The sequence below is a fragment of the Dama dama genome, chromosome 25 (genome assembly GCF_033118175.1).
Source record: "Dama dama isolate Ldn47 chromosome 25, ASM3311817v1, whole genome shotgun sequence".
Lineage (NCBI taxonomy): Eukaryota > Metazoa > Chordata > Mammalia > Artiodactyla > Cervidae > Dama > Dama dama.
This window is the reverse complement of record NC_083705.1, coordinates 12,199,034-12,219,598: the sequence shown is the minus strand read 5'-3', so window position 1 is coordinate 12,219,598 and position 20,565 is coordinate 12,199,034. Positions and strand designations below refer to the sequence as shown.

Here is a 20,565-nt window from a genome sequence, read left to right as displayed (position 1 = left end):
GAGGTTGAAGGCTTTGACATTTATGTAGGATGTGGTGCAGGGTCAAAGACCAAGGTCAAGTCTGCAAATAATAACAGGTATTAGAAACTCATTTTAAGGTGGTGCCAGCCAGGGTTATATGTGTGAGCTTAGAATAGAAGAGGGTGATCCAGAACCTGGCTTGTTCAGCATTCTTCATCCCTAGGCTCCATGGACAAAAGTGCTCTTTGGTGAAAAGTTTGGAAACCAGTGATTCCAGGGAGTTGGGTGACCACAGCCTTTTTCAACTAAGACATTAGTCAATCAAGGAGCCGTGTTTATACTGGAGAAAGATGATCTTATCAGATTCACTCATCTACCTTCAGGAGAATGGAGAGCAGTGGACGTGCTGGAAGAATCAGAACTGATGTCTGTCTGGGCTGCTGCTGTTGTGTTATGCTCAGTCAGGTCCAGCTCTTCATGACCCTCTGGACTGTAGCCTGCCAGGCTCCTCTGTCCATGGGATTTTCCAGGCAAGAATACTGGAGAGGGTTGCCATTTCCTTCTCCAAGGGAATTTCCCAACCCAGGGATCAAACCCACATCTCTTGTGTCTCCTGCATTGGCAAGTGGATTCTTCACCATTATGCCACCTGGAAAGCCCTTATCTGGGGTAGGCAAAGCTTTTGATGGTGTCTGGCACATTTGCTGCTGTTAGCGTCCCAGCTTTCACTCCCCTTTGATCTTGTTTTTGCCAGTTTTCAACTGGGTGCTGTCCACACATATCTCTTGTACTTCAAGGGAAAGCAGCCCTAGTCCTCACTCCCAGAGGTGGACCCTGGCATGTGTTCACAGCTCAGTACCCTGGACTTTCTGATTGGCAAGTGTCCCAGGGGAGCATTTGCTAGGGCCTTCTGAGAAGGAAGCTTCTCCCCCACTTTTTGTTTGTTCTTTCACAGAGGCTCCCTTGAAGGAGCTCTCTTTTTTCAGTGGACTAGGATGTCCTTGCCACCACTACTAGCAGCCACCTTGTGGCCGAGAAGGGAGGAAACCTTGAGTGGAGGCAGCCTTGGGCAGAAGGCAGAGGGAAGAGATGGAAAGAAACAAGCTCCTTGGATTCACCACTGAGCTGCTAACTAAGTTTGCTGAAACTTATCCTGCCTCTGGACTTCTCAGTTTCAGGGGCCAATATGCTCTCTTAATTCATTAGTTTTGTGTTACTTGGGAATGAGCTGTTCCTAAGTGATTTAGAGAGCTACTGCTTCCACCATGTTCTTCTCCTTGGAAGCATTTCCAGACCATCTTGCAGCTGCAGCCTCTGAGTAACACCCCTGCAGTGGGCCCAGGGGAACACATGGGGGAGGTCATGGACCCCTGTGTGGCTGCCAAGGGCCAGCCTCTCCACCTTCCTCTGTCACGCTCTCCTGCCACAGTCCACGTGTCAGACGCACACAGCAAGCACGGGTGATGGCAGAATCTCAGAAACTGGGGTGGGAGAAGACACCTCACATTTTTCTTTTGAATAAAATATTGTCTTGGGTTCTTTTCTTGAGACCTCTCCACCCGTTCTGGATGAGGTCAGCCATAAGACAGAAGCCCCGGGGGCTGTAAGAATTAAATATTCAGCTGAAGCTCAGCCTGGTCCTCTCCAGCTCTGACAAGCTCTGATCCCATGAAAGCCGGTCCAGTTATGGTAAAGGGATTCCAAGACAATCTGCTGGCTCCAGACATCTCATGGCTGCACACTCCTCTGATCCATCAGAGAAGTCAATTAGGATTCCTACTTTACAGATGTGGGAACTGAGGCTCTTATAGCTTAAGACCACACAGAGACGGAGCTAGGATTTGAATTTGGCTCCTTCTGACACCAAAGTCTCCGTACTTTCCATTATACCACATGGTGTTCCCTTGCTTTGGGGCATTTTACTCCATAAAGACGGTCACCCTACTTTGGAAAAGGTCGGATGAAGTGACACACTGCTGCCCAGTGGGAATTTTTTTTGGAGCAGTTCTTCCAGGTTTTTTTTTTTTTTTCTTTTCATGAACTCACTCAGTTCAGCCAAGGGTGCTTCAAGAGACCAATTTCCAGCCTCTGTCCCCACTGAAACCTGGAAGAACGTGGACCAGCGCCACTAGCCTTGCTGGATAACTTTGGAAGCGGCAGAGCCCCGTTGGAGTTGGCCTGTCTCTAGCTCACCGTGTACAAGCGGAGGGATGTTTGTTGTTTCAGTGACCGCCGAGCAGAACCCATGGAGAGAGTGCGGAGCGCTCGGGGGCCGAGCAGCCTGAGAGGACAGGGCGCGTGCACACCACAAACCAGCTTCAAAAATATCCACCACTCAGGGGAAAATCCCCAACCTGCCTTCATAAGCTCTCATGATTTATATATATATATATATATATATATATATATCTCCCTGAGGAAACCCTCTGTCCTGCAAGACAGTCTGAATTCTTATTGAGTGTTCCCTGTGTTTCCAGGAGGGCATTTTGAAGAGTGTAGGTAACTAAAAGAATTTGGAGAAGGAGAGGTGGCCTTACTTTGACCTTGAACTATGTCTAGCATGCTCTGCATTTCGTAGTCACCTGGGATGCTGTTTCTCAAATGATTCCTCTGTTTCTCATCCGCTTCTGCTCCTTGGGTTCCCTCTGGGGGAGGGTGGTGGTAGTAAAGGCAGGATCCAAGCATTTTGGGGCCCAGGTGGGGACACCATCAAAAATTCCCAATTCACCCCATCTCAGCCTCAGGCCCAGGGCAGGTCGCCCAGAGTAGTTGTCAACAAGTTTTTGGTAGACGAATGAATAAATAAATGAATGAGTGGATGGCTGGATGCATTTCCTTGATGCATCTTTCTGCTCAATGTCAGGGGCTCGGGTGAGCTTCGCAGCCATTCTTTATTTTGGATGGGATGATCCCTTGTGTAGTGTATCTACTCTTGCCTGCTTTAAGCTCCAAGACTTAACAAGTTCAATGATGTAGAGGGTCTCTGAATTTTTGCAAGTTTTCTTTCCCACAGTCTGGAGCTTATAGGTCCTGTCAAGGCCTCCAACATATGTGTCGCTTTTTGCTCATCCAGTTTGATTAACATGATATCACTGATATAATGATATCTGCCATGTCCATCATTGATAAGTGGGATGCTCTGCAGAGTCTCCAGGTCCCTTGGGACTGTTTTATGAAAAAGGATGAGAGAGTTTACATGGTCCTAGAGTAAGACTGTAAATTTCTACTGTTGACTGTTCCATGGGAATGCAGTCTGCTTTTGATACTCTTTCTTGATAGGGAGGGAAGAGAATCCATTTACTGGAGCTGGGTTGTGTACTATGAATCAGAACTGTGTTAGTCGTCTCTAGCAAAGATACCATACCTGGGCCAGCAGCTATGGTAGCTACTGCTTGATTGAGTTTGGTCCACTGTCATCCTCTAGGGTCTGTCTGGTTTCTGTAGGAGTGGAGTCAGATTGGTAAATTAAATGGAGGCATTTTGGGGACCACCACACCTGCTCTTTTAGGTCATTAAGGGTGTCTCCTGAAAGACTCTGCTTGAGATGTAATATTGTTTGTGATTTAATATCTTGGCAAAGGGATGGGGGCAATTTTAGAGGATTTCTCCTCTAGGATGGCACCACACATCAAGGAATCAATGTGGGTATTCACCTAACTGCAATGAGTATCCATTCCGCTTAACACTTGAGGACCAGGAAGATGACCAGTAGGTGGGTTCACTGTCAACCTGACCTGGACTGAGCCTCCTCTGGTGACCTGGCTCCCTTCTGCCCCCCACTCTCACTGGGGACTATGATACGGCTGCAACTCCGATCTGGTGCCTCATGGTCTTTGAAATGTCTGGATATTTTACCAAGTTAAGGGCTACAGTTCCCTCTGGGGAATGGTTGGGGAATTCATTACTTCTGTGCTTGCTGCCATGTGCCTGGGTCCTTCCTCCTGAGGATGAGGACTCTCCTTTAGTTGACAGCTTTCAGGTCTGAATACTGGGCAATAGCTTGTGACTTTTTATTGATGTAGCTTCCCTTGGTTTCCTGATCAATCATCCTTAATTTCTTTTAAGTATACAGGGATCCATCTCGTTTGCCCCTGGGGCACTGGATTCTATTTTCTATTTGCCTGAGATCTCGGGGGCCGGCCCCCTTGGCTGCCACCACATCCTGCCACTCATTACTATGTTGCTCCAACCTGGCTTCGGCGGGTGCAGCACCACAACGTGGCCTTGATTACTTTGTAAACCACTTGCTCTCATGGAGCCCTGCAACAGCATCTCCTCCCATCAGCCCTGGCCCTCGGGAGAACAGCCACCCTGAACTTCAATGGTACTGTGCTCCCTAATGATACTGTAATCACCAGGACATTACTTCTTGCATCAGGAGGTGCATCCTCTAGGCTCACCCACAGAAGAGGTTGGAGAACACGTCCAGCCCATGTTTCCAAGTCCTTTGGTCCCCTTTCCCATCATCTATGATGGCAGCTCCAGCATTTCTACTTTACTAAGAGTCAGCCATTCTAAAAGCAGTTGAGCAGCAGGTTTAGCGCTTTCTCCTGGGATCCTTGCCAGGGCGTTAAATCCTGTTAAGGGCATGTGACCATATTGAGAAACTCTCCCCTTTTCAATTATATCCTGTCCCCTTCATCCAGTGTGTGATCCCTTCTTGCCCATGTTGGCTCCTTCAGAGTGCAGTCCCTTTCTACCGTTAGTAGGCACCTGTAGAGAGAGGGAAGCAGGACTGGATGGATGAAAAGATGAACTTTGATGTATGTGCAAAAGAGGATTCAGCTGATCCCTCTGGGGACTCTGAAGCTGAGATGACCCTTCAGAGGCATCCTGAATTGAGGCATGGGTGTTGGGCCTTGGCAGCCCTGAATCTACCAACCATTTAATGTGGGCTTCTGTGCAGAGGGGGTGTAACTGGATGAGACAGTCTCCTTTAGCTGCATGTGGTAAAGAAAACATTATTCTGAGATTTTTTTTATAAGGCAAAGGAGATTTTCAAGACTATTGCAATAGGAGAGAGATCAGGCTTAGCTCTGAATATAAGAACAAATGAGGGTTTATAGCCCAGGAGAAGGTAAGGAGGTTAGTGGATGGAAAGTGACCAAAAGGAGACATCAAGGGTGAGAAGATTCTTGCTAAACTGGCCTAGAAGGATTCTTGCTAAAGCAGGCCAAAGACTTATATACACCAAAGTGAAGGATGAGGAATTTGAGCAGATATCAAGGGTGATCAGGTATTGAGTGCCAGGTTGGGGGTGGGGGGCAGATTCTTGCTAACTGATTTAGCAGGATTATTGCTAAGACTAGACTCGGCATGGATGTACATGGAGGCCCAAAGCTTAGGTCTAGTCTAGAGGGGGGTTTAGGGAAGCTAACTAAAGTTTGGTCAAAAAGAGTCTTTGTCAAGGGAAACTCCCAGGGTGTTCTCAGTTGTGAGCCATCAGCAAGTGTAGGAGTGAGTGCCTTAGTGTTGCAGACAGCATCAAATCTACCAATGTCTGATGCTGAGGTTCTCCTTACCTGTTGACTGGTTGTCAAGAAATATGCAGGGAGGCTGACCTGTTTTGAGGACAAGCGTCATTTTCTGGGCTTCACTTTTCCCTAATAAGTGCTACCTGAGTAGATCCAAGCAGAGGACTGTTAGGCTGAAGGGAGAGGAAATGGGGTTATTGGAATGATTGGAGCCAGACTAGAAACTTATTTACTTAAGCCAACTTCCTTTTACACTACTTGGGCTGTTCAAGTTAATGAATAAATTGAGTTGATTGATGTCTGAGCCTCTCCCCTGACTGGGCAGCCAAGATAATTGACCATCTGGAACAGGTCATGCCAGTGGAGGGTGTCTCTTGCCCAGTGCTCTGATGCAAAGAGCCAGAGGGGACAAATACGTCTGGGAGAGGGCTGAGGGTCAGGTAGAGGGGTACAAGTGGATCCCAAAGGGTCATTAAAGCAAATGGAACCTAATTTTTCTCTGGGGCTTTCCAGTTTCATGGTGCAAGTGCATTCAATTTTCATAGGCTTTTATTAGAAAACTATAAAACACTGATGAAAGAAATCAAAGAGGACACAAACAGATGGAGAAACATACCGTGTTCATGGATTGGAAGAATCAATATTGTCAAAATGGCTATTCTACCCAAAGCTGTCTATAGATTCAATGCAATCCCTATCAAGCTACCAACGATATTTTTCACAGAACTAGACCAAAGAATTTCACAATTTGTATGGAAATACAAAAAACCTCGAATAGCCAAAGTAATCTTGAGAAAGAAGAATGGAACTGGAGGAATCAACCTGCCTGACTTCAGACTCTACTACAAAGCCACAGTTATCAAGACAGTATGGTACTGGCACAAAGACAGAAATATAGATCAATGGAACAGAATAGAAAGCCCAGAGATAAATCCACGAACCTATGGACACCTTATCTTTGACAAAGGAGGCAAGGATATACAATGGAAAAAAGACAACCTCTTTAACAAGTGGTGCTGGGAAAACTGGTCAACCACTTGTAAAAGAATGAAACTAGAACACTTTCTAACACCATACACAAAAATAAACTCAAAATGGATTAAAGATCTAAATGTAAGACCAGAAACTATAAAACTCCTAGAGGAGAACATAGGCAAAACACTCTCCGACATAAACCACAGCAAGATCCTCTATGACCCACCTCCCAGAATATTGGAAATAAAAGCAAAAATAAACAAATGGGACCTAATGAAACTTAAAAGCTTTTGCACTACAAAGGAAACTATAAGTAAGGTGAAAAGACAGCCTTCAGATTGGGAGAAAATAATAGCAAATGAAGAAACAGACAAAGGATTAATCTCAAAAATATACAAGCAACTCCTGCAGCTCAATTCCAGAAAAATAAATGACCCAATCAAAAAATGGGCCAAAGAACTAAACAGACATTTCTCCAAAGAAGACATACAGATGGCTAACAAACACATGAAAAGATGCTCAACATCACTCATTATTAGAGAAATGCAAATCAAAACCACAATGAGGTACCATTACACGCCAGTCAGGATGGCTGCTATCCAAAAGTCTACAAGCAATAAATGCTGGAGAGGGTGTGGAGAAAAGGGAACCCTCTTACACTGTTGGTGGGAATGCAAACTAGTACAGCCGCTATGGAAAACAGTGTGGAGATTTCTTAAAAAACTGGAAATAGAACTGCCATATGACCCAGCAATCCCACTTCTGGGCATACACACTGAGGAAACCAGATCTGAAAGAGACACGTGCACCCCAATGTTCATCGCAGCACTGTTTATAATAGCCAGGACATGGAAGCAACCTAGATGCCCATCAGCAGATGAATGGATAAGGAAGCTGTGGTACATATACACCATGGAATATTACTCAGCCGTTAAAAAGAATTCATTTGAACCAGTCCTAATGAGATGGATGAAGCTGGAGCCCATTATACAGAGTGAAGTAAGCCAGAAAGATAAAGAACATTACAGCATACTAACACATATATATGGAATTTAGAAAGATGGTAATGATAACCTTATATGCAAAACAGAAAAAGAGACACAGAAATACAGAACAGACTTTTGAACTCTGTGGGAGAATGTGAGGGTGGGATATTTCAAAAGAACAGCATGTATACTATCTATGGTGAAACAGATCACCAGCCCAGGTGGGATGCATGAGACAAGTGCTCCAGCCTGGTGCACTGGGAGGACTCGGGGGAATCGGGTGGAGAGGGAGGTGGGAGCGGGGATCGGGATGGGGAATACGTGTAAATCCATGGCTGATTCATATCAATGCATGACAAAACCCACTGAAATGTTGTGAAGTGATTGGCCTCCAACTAATAAAAAAAAAAAAAAGAAGAAATTAAAAAAAAAAAATTTTCATAGGCTTTTATTGCAATCACACAGTGTAGGACATTGGGCTCCTCAATGTCTCCCTGCTTATTTCTGGGAATCCCCTGGGGTGTCTTGTGTGAACACACAAGCAGTTCTTTTAGATGATTCTTTTGATCCTTTAGTAATATTTGTTGTCCCAAAATCCTACTCGAGCAGGTGCATGGACAGCATCAGTGCCACTGATGACCTCTGTGTGCTCAAGATGTCTGCATGATGACCTAGCATCTTGTGAGCTCCCATAGCCAAAGACCTTCAAGGGGCCAATCCAGTCAATGTTCCTTGGGGATTCACACTGTGTTTGGGCCAGGATGCATTCCAGGCAGAGTGCAGAGGGTATGTTCTGAGAATAAAAGGTTTCTTACTGTTTTGAGAGGGTCATAGGGAGCCAGGCTCTCTTCCTCTCCCAGCAAACCTCATGAGGATATGATAGCTTTGCCTGCTGCTGACAGTCTTCTCATAGACACAGGAGAGCCAGGCTGGGGATGAAGTTGACACTGTGGATGGTAGATGGAAGGACTGAAAGACCCCAAGTTCTTGATGATATGTTGAGTCACTGAATCAAGTGAACTTGAAATACCCACCCCACACCCTCCACAACACTTACTCTTATTTGTTCTTGTTATTCGGTTGTTGAGTCTGAGTCTTTGCAACCTCATGGACTGCAGCTTACCAGGCTCCTCTGTCCTTCACTATCTCCTGGATTTGCTCGAACTCACATCCATTGAGTTGGTGATGCTATCTAACCAACTCATTCTATGTCGTTTCCTTCTCCTTCTGCTTTAATCTCTCCCAGCATCAGGGTCTTTTCCAATGAGTTGGTTCTTCACATCAGGTGGCCAAAGTATTGGAGCCATCTTAGGTTTAGCATCAGTCCTTCCAGTGAATACTCAGAGTTGATTTCCTTTCGAATTGACTGGTTGGATCACCTTGCAGTCCCGGGGGCTCTCAAGAGTCTTCTCCAGCACCACAATTCGAAAGCATCAATTCTTCGGTGCTCAGCCTTCTTTATGGTCCAACTCACATCCATACATAACTACTGGAAAAACCACAGCCTTGACTGTAGAGACCTTGGATGTCTCTGCTTTTTAGTACACTGTCTAGGTTTGTCATAACTTGCCTTCCAAGGAGCAGGCTCTTATATGAACTGATAAAATGACTATCTCAAGCTGATTTGAATTGGGTTTTCTTTTATTTGCTCTCTGAAGCATTTGACATACATACCTAGCTCTTTTTGGCTTCTGTCTTTAGCTTCTCTCTTGAAAGGAAACAGATGCAAACCCCTGAGCCTTGATTCTTTGCTGTTTACAAAAACCTCCTCTCTCTTGCAGCTATTGACCCAGTTGACCCTGTGGTCACACTAGCACACTCAGTCCCAGCTCAGTCTCCCAACTAGGACTCCCCAAATAAGGAGAACCTAGGGCAGAAAGTGGGAGCCAGATATGGCACCAATGACTGGAAAGTCCAGGGGGTGGAGAACAGGTGTTCAAAACAAAAAATTCTAGAATCAGACCTTGGGTTTCAAATCCCAACTTCACCACTGTGAGACCATGGGAAAAGGCATTTCATTTCTCTGTGCCTCAATTTTAAATTGAGCTTGATCATAGCAGTTATCTTGAAATTTGGTGAGGATTATGTAGGATGATGTATACAAAGTGCTTACAACAGGGCTTGGTGTATGGTTAGTGCTTAATACACCTTACCCATCATTGGCTATTCTAATGGGTAAGCTGGTGTGATCTGGGTGTGCAGCAAGCAAGGAAGATGTATAATATGCCCCAGGCAGCTGGGATAAGTATCTGGATGGAGTCTGCTTAAAAGGCCAGAGAAGGAATGGACAGTTGGGTTCCTCTTCAGTGAAATTCTTTGCTGGCTTCATCTTACTTCACACATGAAATCCAAACAGCTCAGTGGTGGTGATGGGTGGGGCAGGAGGAGAGGGTAAGTTGTTGGTTGGCATTTCTAAGAATATACCCTTCATTCTTCTGTGTGAGGAATTATTCTGGATTTGAGTGTTCTGAGGGCTTCAGAAGGTAGCTCACCACAGCTTTAAATTTTTTCCTTTCATCTTCACTGGCTCCTGTTGCATCTTTATTGGGTTTATAAATTCTTTTTTCCCCATTTCTTTTAAAAATCACTGTTTATTTGTAGAGCCACTAGTTCTAAAACTTGTGCAATATCTTAAATGTCATTTTTGCCCTGGTCTGCTCATAATGCATGAGCTAGTGCCTTACATAATGAACTTTGAAAGTAATGATTCCCAGCAAGCATTTAGCATGGGCAGTCCTTACATAACGTGGAAAGCGTACAACTCCCATCATCAAGCTGATCTAGTCTTTTACAGTTGAGAAGGTAGGGGCCACTGATAGATCTTGCCAACAGGACTGATTAATTCAAATAGTTCAAATGAGTCTGCCAAGGGCCTTAAGGTGACCTGATACAACTGAGTCTGCTGGTCAGTGTGGGGAATTAACGAGCCAGATTCAGTCCTCAACTGGGTCATCTCACTGAGACGACCGTCTTTGTTTATTTTCTCTTTCCACCGTATTGGCCAATGGAGTTGGATTAATTGGCCTGTTGTTTTGGCGTCGGGTACAGACACAGTTACAGTCAAATCATGGGCCAATTCAGTGGGGAAAACATCTGTCAAGCTTGTTGTTCCTCTAGCTGATCTGGAAGCCCTGTGGAGACACAACTGTAGTGAAGATCAGATGAGAAATGTACGCCCAAGGAATGGTGGTTAGATGCACTGTTTCCCCTTTTACACACTGTGTCATGTTTGTGGCCTGACACCCACTCTTCCTGCATGACGCCTCAATTTTGCTAATCCATTCCTGATGACTGACTGGTTGGTTACATGGTTGATAGGAGAGGCCTTGCTGAGGGTTGGGAAGTGCTCTAGAATCAGAGGGATGTTGGCTTGTACCTTGGCTCCTCTGCTCAGTACTTGTGTGACCTTTGCAGCCAGTTTCCCTTCTAAGCCTCAGTCGCCTCATCTGTAACATGGGAGCAACAGCAGCCCTGGAGGTCATTGTCACGAGGTGTGAGGACCACCTAACCCTCCTGGTTTGCCCATGGTTGAAGGAGTTCCTGAGATGTAGGGCTTTTAGTTTTTTTATTAAAAAAAATTTTGGCGTGTGCTGGGTCTTCGTTGCTTTGTGGGGGCTCTCTCTAGTTGCTCTGAGCAGGGGCTACTTTTTGCTGCAGTGTGTTGCCTTCTTACTGCAGGGACCTCTCTTGTTGCAGAGCATGGGCTCTAGGTGCGCAGGCTTCGGTAGCTGCAGCTCATGGGCTCTGGAGGATGGGCTCAGTAGCTGTGGCCCATGGACTTAGTTGCTCTGTGGCATGTGGGATCTTCTTGGACCAGGGATCGAACCCGTGTTCCCTGCACTGGCAGGCAGATTCTTGACTACTGGATCACTAGGGAAGTACCAGGACTTTCACTTTGAAACCTGGGACATTCTTGGCAAAACCATGAGCTGGTCACCTAGGCGGTGAGGACTGCATGGGACAGGGCCTGCAGGTATTTAAAACATGTGAAAAATATTCCCTAAAGGCTGAATATATTATTTTACGTTGAGTTTTTGACCAAGTACCTGTTGACTGGGGCTAGTAAAAGAGAGGTGTTCCTTTCTCCAAGACACCACGAGTTCCCCTAGCATAGGACAGGCCACTCTCCTCTCCCACATGTGGCACATTTCCCTCAATTTTTCATCCATGTGAGATGGAGTTGACAGGCACATCAGTCAATCAAACAAACAGTCAATCAAAGAAGGGTCTGACTTCTCATCATGGTCCAGAACCCACTGGCCTTAGAGCCGGAAGCCTGCATTCCATGTCTTGCCCCGTTACCGGTTAGTTACGCGTCCTGGACAGCCGGACTCTCCTTCTGTGAGTCTGTTTCTTAAAGGGAGAAAACGATACAGCTGCCTCCCAGGGCTCTCATGACCCTTGTACGAAATCATGCGTGTGGAACGGCTTTCTGAGCTGCAAGTTGTTGCTCAGATATGACGGGTTTTATGAAGGCCTAATTCGGCAGCATTCACTTAGCCTCAGGAAAGGAGTAGCAACAGAGTCTTGGATTTGGCACTTCAGGCCCCAAATTCAACAGTTCGCCACACTTCCACTGGGTGTCCTCAGGGCACTGGGCCCCAGCTACATGATGAATGAACTAGTTTTGCCCTCAGGGAGCTCAAGTTCTATAAATTGGTAAGTTCACGGTCATGTGTTGAACTAGGAGAGGAGCTGGGTCTGGGCTTTGCAGGAAACCCAAAGAGATGGAACTCTGGTCTGGGTCCAACAGAGCCCCTGAAGAGAGAGGCCGACAGCCTGGCCTGAGAGGTCAGAGAAGGACGGGATGATGGAACTCAGGAATGAAGGAAGTGGGTTCCAGGCAGAGGGAAGAGCTGGAGGCAATGTGGGGATAAGGAGCTGCAGAGCATGTGCAGGGAACTCTGAGCGTTTCTGTCATGGGATGTCCCTTCTGAAATAAGAGCATGACAGAAACTAAGGGGGATGGGGCCAGCCGGGGTGGACCCTCCTGTTAGTGTTAGTATGGACTCTTTGTTGTAAGAGGCAAGAAAGAGGGTTTGTTGAAGGATTCTGGGGACTTGAGGGAAGAGGTAAAGGAAAATCAGACTCGACAATTCCTGGTCTCTTTCTCTCACGTTCTCCCTACCTCAGTTATATGCTTCCCCACCACCGGGAGCCAACATAAAAAGGAACATGGTCAGCAGCAGCCCAGAGTCACTTCTTCCAAGTCTTTCCCCCAAATCCAAGACTCTTCCCTCCCACCTCCAGTAGAAAAATCCCAGGAGAGGGCTCTGACTGACTGTGCTCCAGCCACGTGCTGTGCTCTGGGCCGGTCACTGAAGCCAAGCCCACGGGACATTGGGACTGGACGTGCAGTTGTGTGCTCACCTTTAATGTTCACTCTGCTCCAGGTGGAAACAGGACAAAGAGGTGTTGAGCAAGCAATGGTAAAAAATGCAATTCGTCTCTGTTATTTGCAGATTTCATATTTACAAATTTACTTACTCAAAATTTATTTGCAACCTCAAAATTAATACTCACAGTGCTTCTGTGACATTTATGGACATGTAGAGAGCAATGACGGAGAAGGCAATGGCACCCCACTCCAGTACTCTTGCCTGGAAAATCCCATGGACAGAGGAGCCTGGTGGGCTGCAGTCCATGGGGTCGCTAAGAGTAGGACATGACTGAGCGGCTTCACTTTCACTTTTCACTTTCACGCATTGGAGAAGGAAATGGCAACCCACTCCAGTGTTCTTGCCTGGAGAATCCCAGGGACTGGGGAGCCTGGTGGGCTGCCATCTATGGGGTCGCACAGAGTCAGACACGACTGAAGCGACGCAGCAGCAGCAGAGAGCAATGAAAAATGTGAGTCGTCCACTGGTCACATTCATGGCTGAGAACTAACACGGCAGCACTCTGCCCCGTGGTTTCAGCTCTCGCACTATAAATAAGTGTCCTTTCTCTGGTCTGTTTAGAGCCACGTTAGTCCCATTCTGAGGGCTTCCCTGGTGGCTCAGATGGTAAAGACACGGCCTGCAATGCAGGAGACCCAGGCTCGATCCCTGGGTCAGGAAGATCCCCTGGAGAAGGGGATGGCTGCCCACTCCAGTATTCTTGCCTAGAGAATTCCGTAGACAGAGGAGCCTGCTGGGCTACACTCCATAGGGTCACAAAGAGTTGGATATGAGTGAGCGATTTTGACTTCACTTTTTTGGGGGGGCTCCAAAATCACTGCAGGTGGTGACTGCAGCCAAAAAATTAAAAGACACTTGCTCCTTGGAAGAAAAGATATGACCAACCTAGACAGCATATTAAAAAGCAGAGACATTAGTCTAGTCAAAGCTATGGTTTTTCCAGTAGTCATGTATGGATGTGACAGTTGGACCATAAAGAAAGCTGAGCGCGGAAGAACTGATGCTTTTGAACTGTCATGTTGAAGAAGATTCTTGACAGTCCCTTGGACTGCAAGAAGATCAAACCGGTACTGCAAGGAGATCAAACCAGTCAATCCTAAAGGAAATCAGTCCTGAATATTCATTGGAAGGACTGATGTTGAAGCTGAAACTCCAATACTTTGGCCACCTGATGCTAAGAGCTGACTCATTGGAAAAGACCCCGATGCTGGGAAAGACTGAAGGTGGGAGGAGAAAGGAACAACAGAGGATGAGATGGTTGGATGGCATCACCGACTCAACGGACATTGAGTTTGAGTAAGCTCCAGGAGTTGGTGATGGACAGGGAAGCCTGGTGTGCTGCAGTCTGTGGGGTCACAAAAAGTCAGACATGACTGAGAGACTTTGACTTCACTTTCACTTGTCCCATTTTTGATGGCGATTTTTCTATTTCAAATGGCCCCCAAGCATTGTCCTGTAGTGCCATTTACTTTTCCTAGCTCCAGAAGGGTGATCACATCCTGTGTCTTATGCAGAAAATACTTGCATTGGAAAAGCTTATTGAGGCATGAGTTATGGTCCTGTGGTTCAATGTTAATGATGAATCAGCAATATATGTTAAATATATATTACAGTTAAAGAGAAAAACATACAATAAGGTTATTCATTTATTGGTTAACAACAGCGATGACGATGACACCAAAAAGCGCGTAAAACTTTAAATTTGTATTTCCTCTAAGAGCAATGGTTCTGTGTTAACTATTGGTGGTGAGTATAGAACAGGACTTCTCTGAATAACAAGAATGGACTGCATGCATACAGAGGAGTTTAAGCTTTATTCTGGAAGCAATAGGGAGCCATTGAAGGTTTTAATAAGAGAGAGACAGATGTGATTTTTTGAGAGAATCTCTCTGGCTATGTGGTGGAGACTGATTAGAGGAACCAAGACTGAAGGCAGGAAGAATAGTTAGAAGGTGGTTATAGACTGTGAGAGATGATGCAGCCCAACCCAGGAGATGGTATGGAGGATTCGAGAAAGTGATGGATTTGAGAGTGGTATTTAATGGGTCAGTTTGGCAACAATGAAAACTCACTGATGTTGGGGGCAAGGAAGGAGCACCCCAAACATTGCAGTGCTTTTAAAATGCCTACATCTGATTTTTTAAAAACTGAAAGCTATGTCTCGTTGGTCTAAACCACGTGTTTCCTTCTGTGAGAGGTGGTGGGGACTTTCAGCATCCTGGGGGGAGCTGATCATCTGTATGGCCGCTGTTTGGGGACAGGCACACGTTCCCCCAGCGCCCTCTCTGTAAATTGCATGCAGGCCCAGCTGTGTTTTCTCTGCCTCCTTACATCATCACCAGTCATAAAAGCCCTACCGGGGGAATTGTGCTGACGATCTGGGCTGGGGTGTGTGAGACAAAGGAGTCCAGGGGGCTGATTTCAGAGTTTGCAGAGTTCAGATTCCTGCTGGTTGGGAGAGGAGGCAGGTTGGAGCTGACACGCGCTGTGTTTGACAGTCGTCTACGGTTGCTCTCCAGGTCAGTAATTTCCTGGCTTTAAGCAAGTCTGACTGTTTAGTTCAACCCTGGTCTCCTAACACAGCTGGTGCACCCTGGCAAGGTGCCCCGGCTGGGGTGAAGCGCCTCTCTGCCCCTGCCCATGCTCCTTCCAAAACCTCGAGGTCGCTACTCCCAGCTGCCAGATGACCTACACCCCCGGCCTTCGGAGTCCTGTTCAGCGCCTTCCTCTGGCTTTGCTGTCTGCTCTTGGCCTTCTGGGTGACCTGTTGGAATATTTCACCCGAGGCACACCGGAGTCTTGTGTCTGCATATCTTGGGTCTCTCCCTACAGAGTAAAGAGCTCTCTGATGAGTATGAAAGGACCCAGTTCTGCTCCATTCAGACATGGGATGCTTGTGTGGTCCTACTCTGCCAGTGGCAGCATTAATCCACATCCTTGATTTAAGGGGAAATGTTCCAATTCTGTTGCATTGGATCCCATCATGTATTCGTTTAGAACGTATAAGTGTAAGAGGAAACTTTACAGTGTGTCCAATCTCAACAGTAGCTCATATTTTATTCACTGGGCGCCGTTTCCTGTGCTAACTGCTTTCACTTGATTTCTCTATTCTAATCCCCACCACCACTTTATCAGATGCTTCCATTCTCACCCCATTTTATGGCTGAGACAATGAGGCACAGAGAGGTCAAGGGACGTGTCCCAAGTCCTATTGCATGGGGATGGCCGAGTCAGGGTGTCAGTCCAGGCTAGTGGGTCTTAGTGCTTCTATCCTCACGTGCCGTTAGGTACATTCTCATCGCTGATGGATGGTTTCCCCGGCCCGCGTGCTTCACACATGCATCAGTGTTTGACCCAGTCAGGGTGCAAGAACATCCAGTAATGCCCCGGGCCCATTGCACACTTGGAGTTATAGGTTCTTTAGTCTTTGGGGTTTAGGAACTCAATGGGAGTGCTGACTCACTGCCCCCAACACACAGTTTTTTTTTTTAACTGAAATATAATTGATTTACAATGTTGTGTTAGTTTCAGGCGTGCAGCATAGTGATCCAGTTACACACACACGTGTGTGCTTGTGCATGCTTAGTCGTGTCTGACTCTGTGAACCCGTGGGCTGTAACCACCAGGCTCCTCTGTCCATGGGATTCTCCAGGCAAGAATACTGGAGTGGGTTGCCATTTCCTTCTCCAGGTGATCTTCCCAACCCAGGGATTGAACTCAGGTCTCCGGCACTGCATGTGGATTATTTACCTTCTGAACCACCAGGGAAGCTGTATACCTACACATATATCTATTTTTTCCAGATTCTTTCCTCTTAGAGGTTATCATCAAATATTGAGTATAGTTCCCTGTGCGGCACAGTAGGTCCTATCTATTTTATATATGGTAGTGTATACATGTACTTTTTAAAATTGGTTTTTATTGGAGCGTCGTTGCTTTGCGATGTTGTGTTAGGTTCTGCTGTACCCCAAAGTGAATCAGCTGTATATCTCTTTTTAAATTTCCGTCTCGTCTTAAGTCACCTTTTTTTTTTTAATTAATTTTTATTGGAGTACTTTTATATTATTTCATTAAGGACATTCTCTTTACACAAGTATTACATGACTCCACTCTCCTTGTAAACATTTCAAGCATATTCTGAAGAGACTATGACAGCCTCCCTCTCCTCTCTTTTATCCCCCACCAATTCCTCCCCCAGTGGTGATCACTGTTAACAGTCTGCTATCCTTTTTCCTGGTCCACTTTCTGTGCATTTTCGTGTACATACCTCTGCTCCCTGCACAACACCCTTTTAAATAAGTGGGCTCATCTTATTTCTATTGTTTTACACCTCTGTTTTTCTCACTAGGTAGGTATACCTTAGAGGTCTTTCCACAAAAATTTCTGTCATTCTCCCTGACTCACTGGAGTGGCTAGATAGTGTTCCACTTTGGATTTACCATAATTGTAATTAACCCACTTGACCGGACACTTTCTAAGCAATGCTGATCATTTAAAAAACTCAATTATTCATAATTACTGGGTAGTAAAAAATGTATAAAAAAGTCTCCGTGGGGAGAGGGTTGTCAAGGGCAGAATGTTAATTAGGGTTTAGGGAAAGCCAGGAGGTGTGTGGTGTCCTATCTCCTTCACTGCCCCCCACCCCGCCGCAGGCTTTGACTTGAGCAGCACCTGCCTGCATCAGTGCTTCTTTCAGCTCCCCAGCAGGCTCTTCTCTAATTTCAGCATTTCCCACCGAGTGAGAACACACCCCGACTCCATCTGGGCCCTGACCACACATCCCTAGCGTTTCTCCCCCCGGCACCCAGCAGAGGTTCGGAGACAGGTTGCCTGGGTGCCAGGACTCTCTTGGCCACACCAAGTGTGGCAGGGACAGAGCTGGTTAAAACGTCTCTTCAGAGGCGCCAGAAAGTCAGTCTGCAGCAACTCAGATTCCATGCAGGCATCTCACCCAGTTTTACTCGGTGAAACCCAAACACCCATTTTTGTTGAGACTCTGACGAGCCCTGGAAACCACCGAGGGCCTGGCTCGCCTCGGCACACGTCTGAAATATGTCAGGCAGGTGTTTCCAAAGAACTTATGCTACAGGAAAATAGATCCTGATGTAATCTGCCTAATTTGGCTTTTGCCTGACTTTCAAGAGAAACTGGCTATTTGTAATGGAAACAGTTCTCGGGCCACTTCAGACAGGGCTTTGTAATGTGAGCTGGTAAAACCCTGCAGGTGCTAGAGGGGCCCCTGTTTTCATTTTACATCTCAAGTTTGTTTACTTTAATGTGTTTCTCTGGGAGGACAGAGAAAAAAGGGGACCTGAGAGGGGTTTAACAAGTCATTTTTCATTTCGAAAAAAGGAATGGTTTTGTATTAAGAAAATTAGCATCAAGAAGGCCTCAGGGAGTCCTGCAGGCGACCAGAAGTGCACATGGCCTAGGGGATATGTTTCTTGAGACTAATTCCCCAAAGACGTGTGTTCAGGAGCCGGCATACCTGGGGCCCTTGGCAGAGGCATCAATTAGAGAGCGGGAAACAGTGTTTTCCTTGCTAATTCTTGGCTACCGGATAGGGGTTACTGAAAGCTCCCTCCTCCGCCCCCCCCCCACCCCCCCCACCCCCGCTTGGAGTTAGGCAGTTTTGAAAAATTGTAAAATTATGAATTCAACCTTGTTTTCAATCAGGGGAGGGGGAAATGGTTTCCAGCGTGCAAAGCCGATGCAGTGGGTAGAGAGGGCCGTGTGGCCAGAACACCCACTGCCAGACTCAGCGACTCATCCAGCCTGTGGTTGAGGGCGCCCTCCCTCAGGAGGGGGTGGGGGTGGGGGTGTCAACCAGGGTCAGCGGCTGCAGGCCCAGTCCCGGAGCAGGAGTCCCAGTTAGGGAGGAGGGGAGAGCCGCGTCTGCCCCGCGTGGTCGTCTCATGCAGGCGGTGTATGGCCTTAGCGGTCTTCCACATGTTATAGAAGATAGGATGTGTCTGTCAGCTAGGGCTCTCTCCTGCATCCTGGAGATTGGGTTCAATGAAACTGAAGCCCCCGTTCCCTGCCCTTGGTGTGAAAGTGGAGTGCGTGCTCCCCGATACGCCTCTCCCGCCTGGCCCCTGCATCTGCCTGCACTGTCTTGGGACTGACTGGCTGATGTGGGTCTGTGCAGGGAGCTTGAGCCTTTCACCAATTTTCACAAGAAAATCTGCTCCCAAGCCTGCCATGTGCTTAGCGATGTCACTGACAGCGGAGCTATGGGAAGGGTTGCTCTACAAACCCACACAGCCTCCCAGCATCCTGTGGGTCTATCATGGCTTCCCTTTTCTCTTCTCTCTGGAAAAATAAGCAAAGTTATCTCCTTTCCTCTGACAAGAACACTGCATTCGGGTGCCTATGGAGGCTGATGTGTATGTGTCTGACTCTTTGCAGTCCCATGGACTGTAGCCCACTAGGCTCTTCTGTCCATGGAATTTTCCAGGCAAGAATACTGGAGTGGGTGGCCATTCTCTTCTCCAGGGGATCTTCCTGACTCAGGGGTAGAACCTGCGTCTCCTGCACTGGCAGATGAATTCTTTGCCACTGAGCCACCTGTAGCCATGGAGACTGACATCCTCCAACAAATACATTTTTCTTTAAGAATTCTGGTGAATACAATGTTCAACTCATATATTAAATGTACCCATAGGTGCCTCACAGAGCACTCAAAGCAGTATGTATACAGACCCACAGAATCATATGTGATCACCGCCAATTCTAACTGGAAAAGGGCTCAGAGATCTGCTAATCTAACTCTTCATTTACATTTGAAGAAAGAGATACATTTGAAGAAAGAGGGGGAAGGGACATGCCCAAGGTCACCATGAACTAGAGGCAGAGCTGGGCTAAAACCAAGACCCCTTAACTCCTGCCTGAGACTCTTCTCCAGGTCACATGTCTGTAGGAGCCTCCAACCCCAATTTCTTTCAAGGCTACTTTAGGGAAGACATTTGAGTACCATGCAGACACACTCTGTGGTAAGTCCTGTTGGTACAGTTAGTCCTCCAACATCTGCAGTTGCAATTTGCAATCCAAAATCTGCATTTTGCAATCATAGATATGGGGGCCAATTATACTGTGTCATTTTGTACTATAAGGGAGTTGAGTATCCATGGATCTTATTTTTTAAGACTTTTTTTTGATGTGGGCCATTTTAAAAGTCTTCATTGAACTTGTTACAGTATTGCTTCAGTTGTTTATGTTCTGTTTTTTTCCTGGAAGGCTTGTGGAATCTTAGCTGCCTGACCAGGAATCCAGCCCTCACCTTCTGCACTGGAAGGCGAAGTCTTAACCACTGGACCACCAGCAAAGGCCCTCCATGGATTTCAGTATCTGCAGGGGTGTCCTGGAACCAATCCCCCACAGACACTGAGGAACAACTGTACTCCCTATTATATTTAGCTCAAGCTTCCCTTCTTGTCCCTTCCTACCACCTTGGTTGGGGGGAAGGAAGGAGTAGAAAGAAAGTGAAACCGTTTATCCAGATTCATTCTAGCTTGTATTTGCTGGTTTGCTGGATAAAATCAAGTTAAAATGAAACTAAAAAATGTTTTTGAAGATTATAATGCTCACAATTTGGGAGGCTTTGTTTGGGACACAAGGATGCTGGTGGAAATTGGTGCAAAGTTACTCAAACGTAATTTGGCATTAGCTATCATAAACATTAGCACTATTCGTATACTATGTTTTGCTGAACTTAAACTGAAGAATAACATGATATAGCTTCATGTGTGAACCTTAAGTGCAGAGCCTGAC

General features: G+C 46.4%; 1 protein-coding gene across 1 annotated transcript in view; it reads left to right on the top strand.

The window, feature by feature from the left end:
• The window catches only part of FBXW11 (F-box and WD repeat domain containing 11), a 181,692-nt gene extending 161,503 nt beyond the window's left edge, over positions 1–20,189 (top strand). The window contains exon 14 of the mRNA XM_061129461.1: positions 20,032–20,189. The gene's annotated coding sequence lies outside the window, so the exon portion shown is untranslated. The remainder of the gene's footprint in view (positions 1–20,031) is intronic.
• Positions 20,190–20,565: the final 376 nt, after the last annotated feature.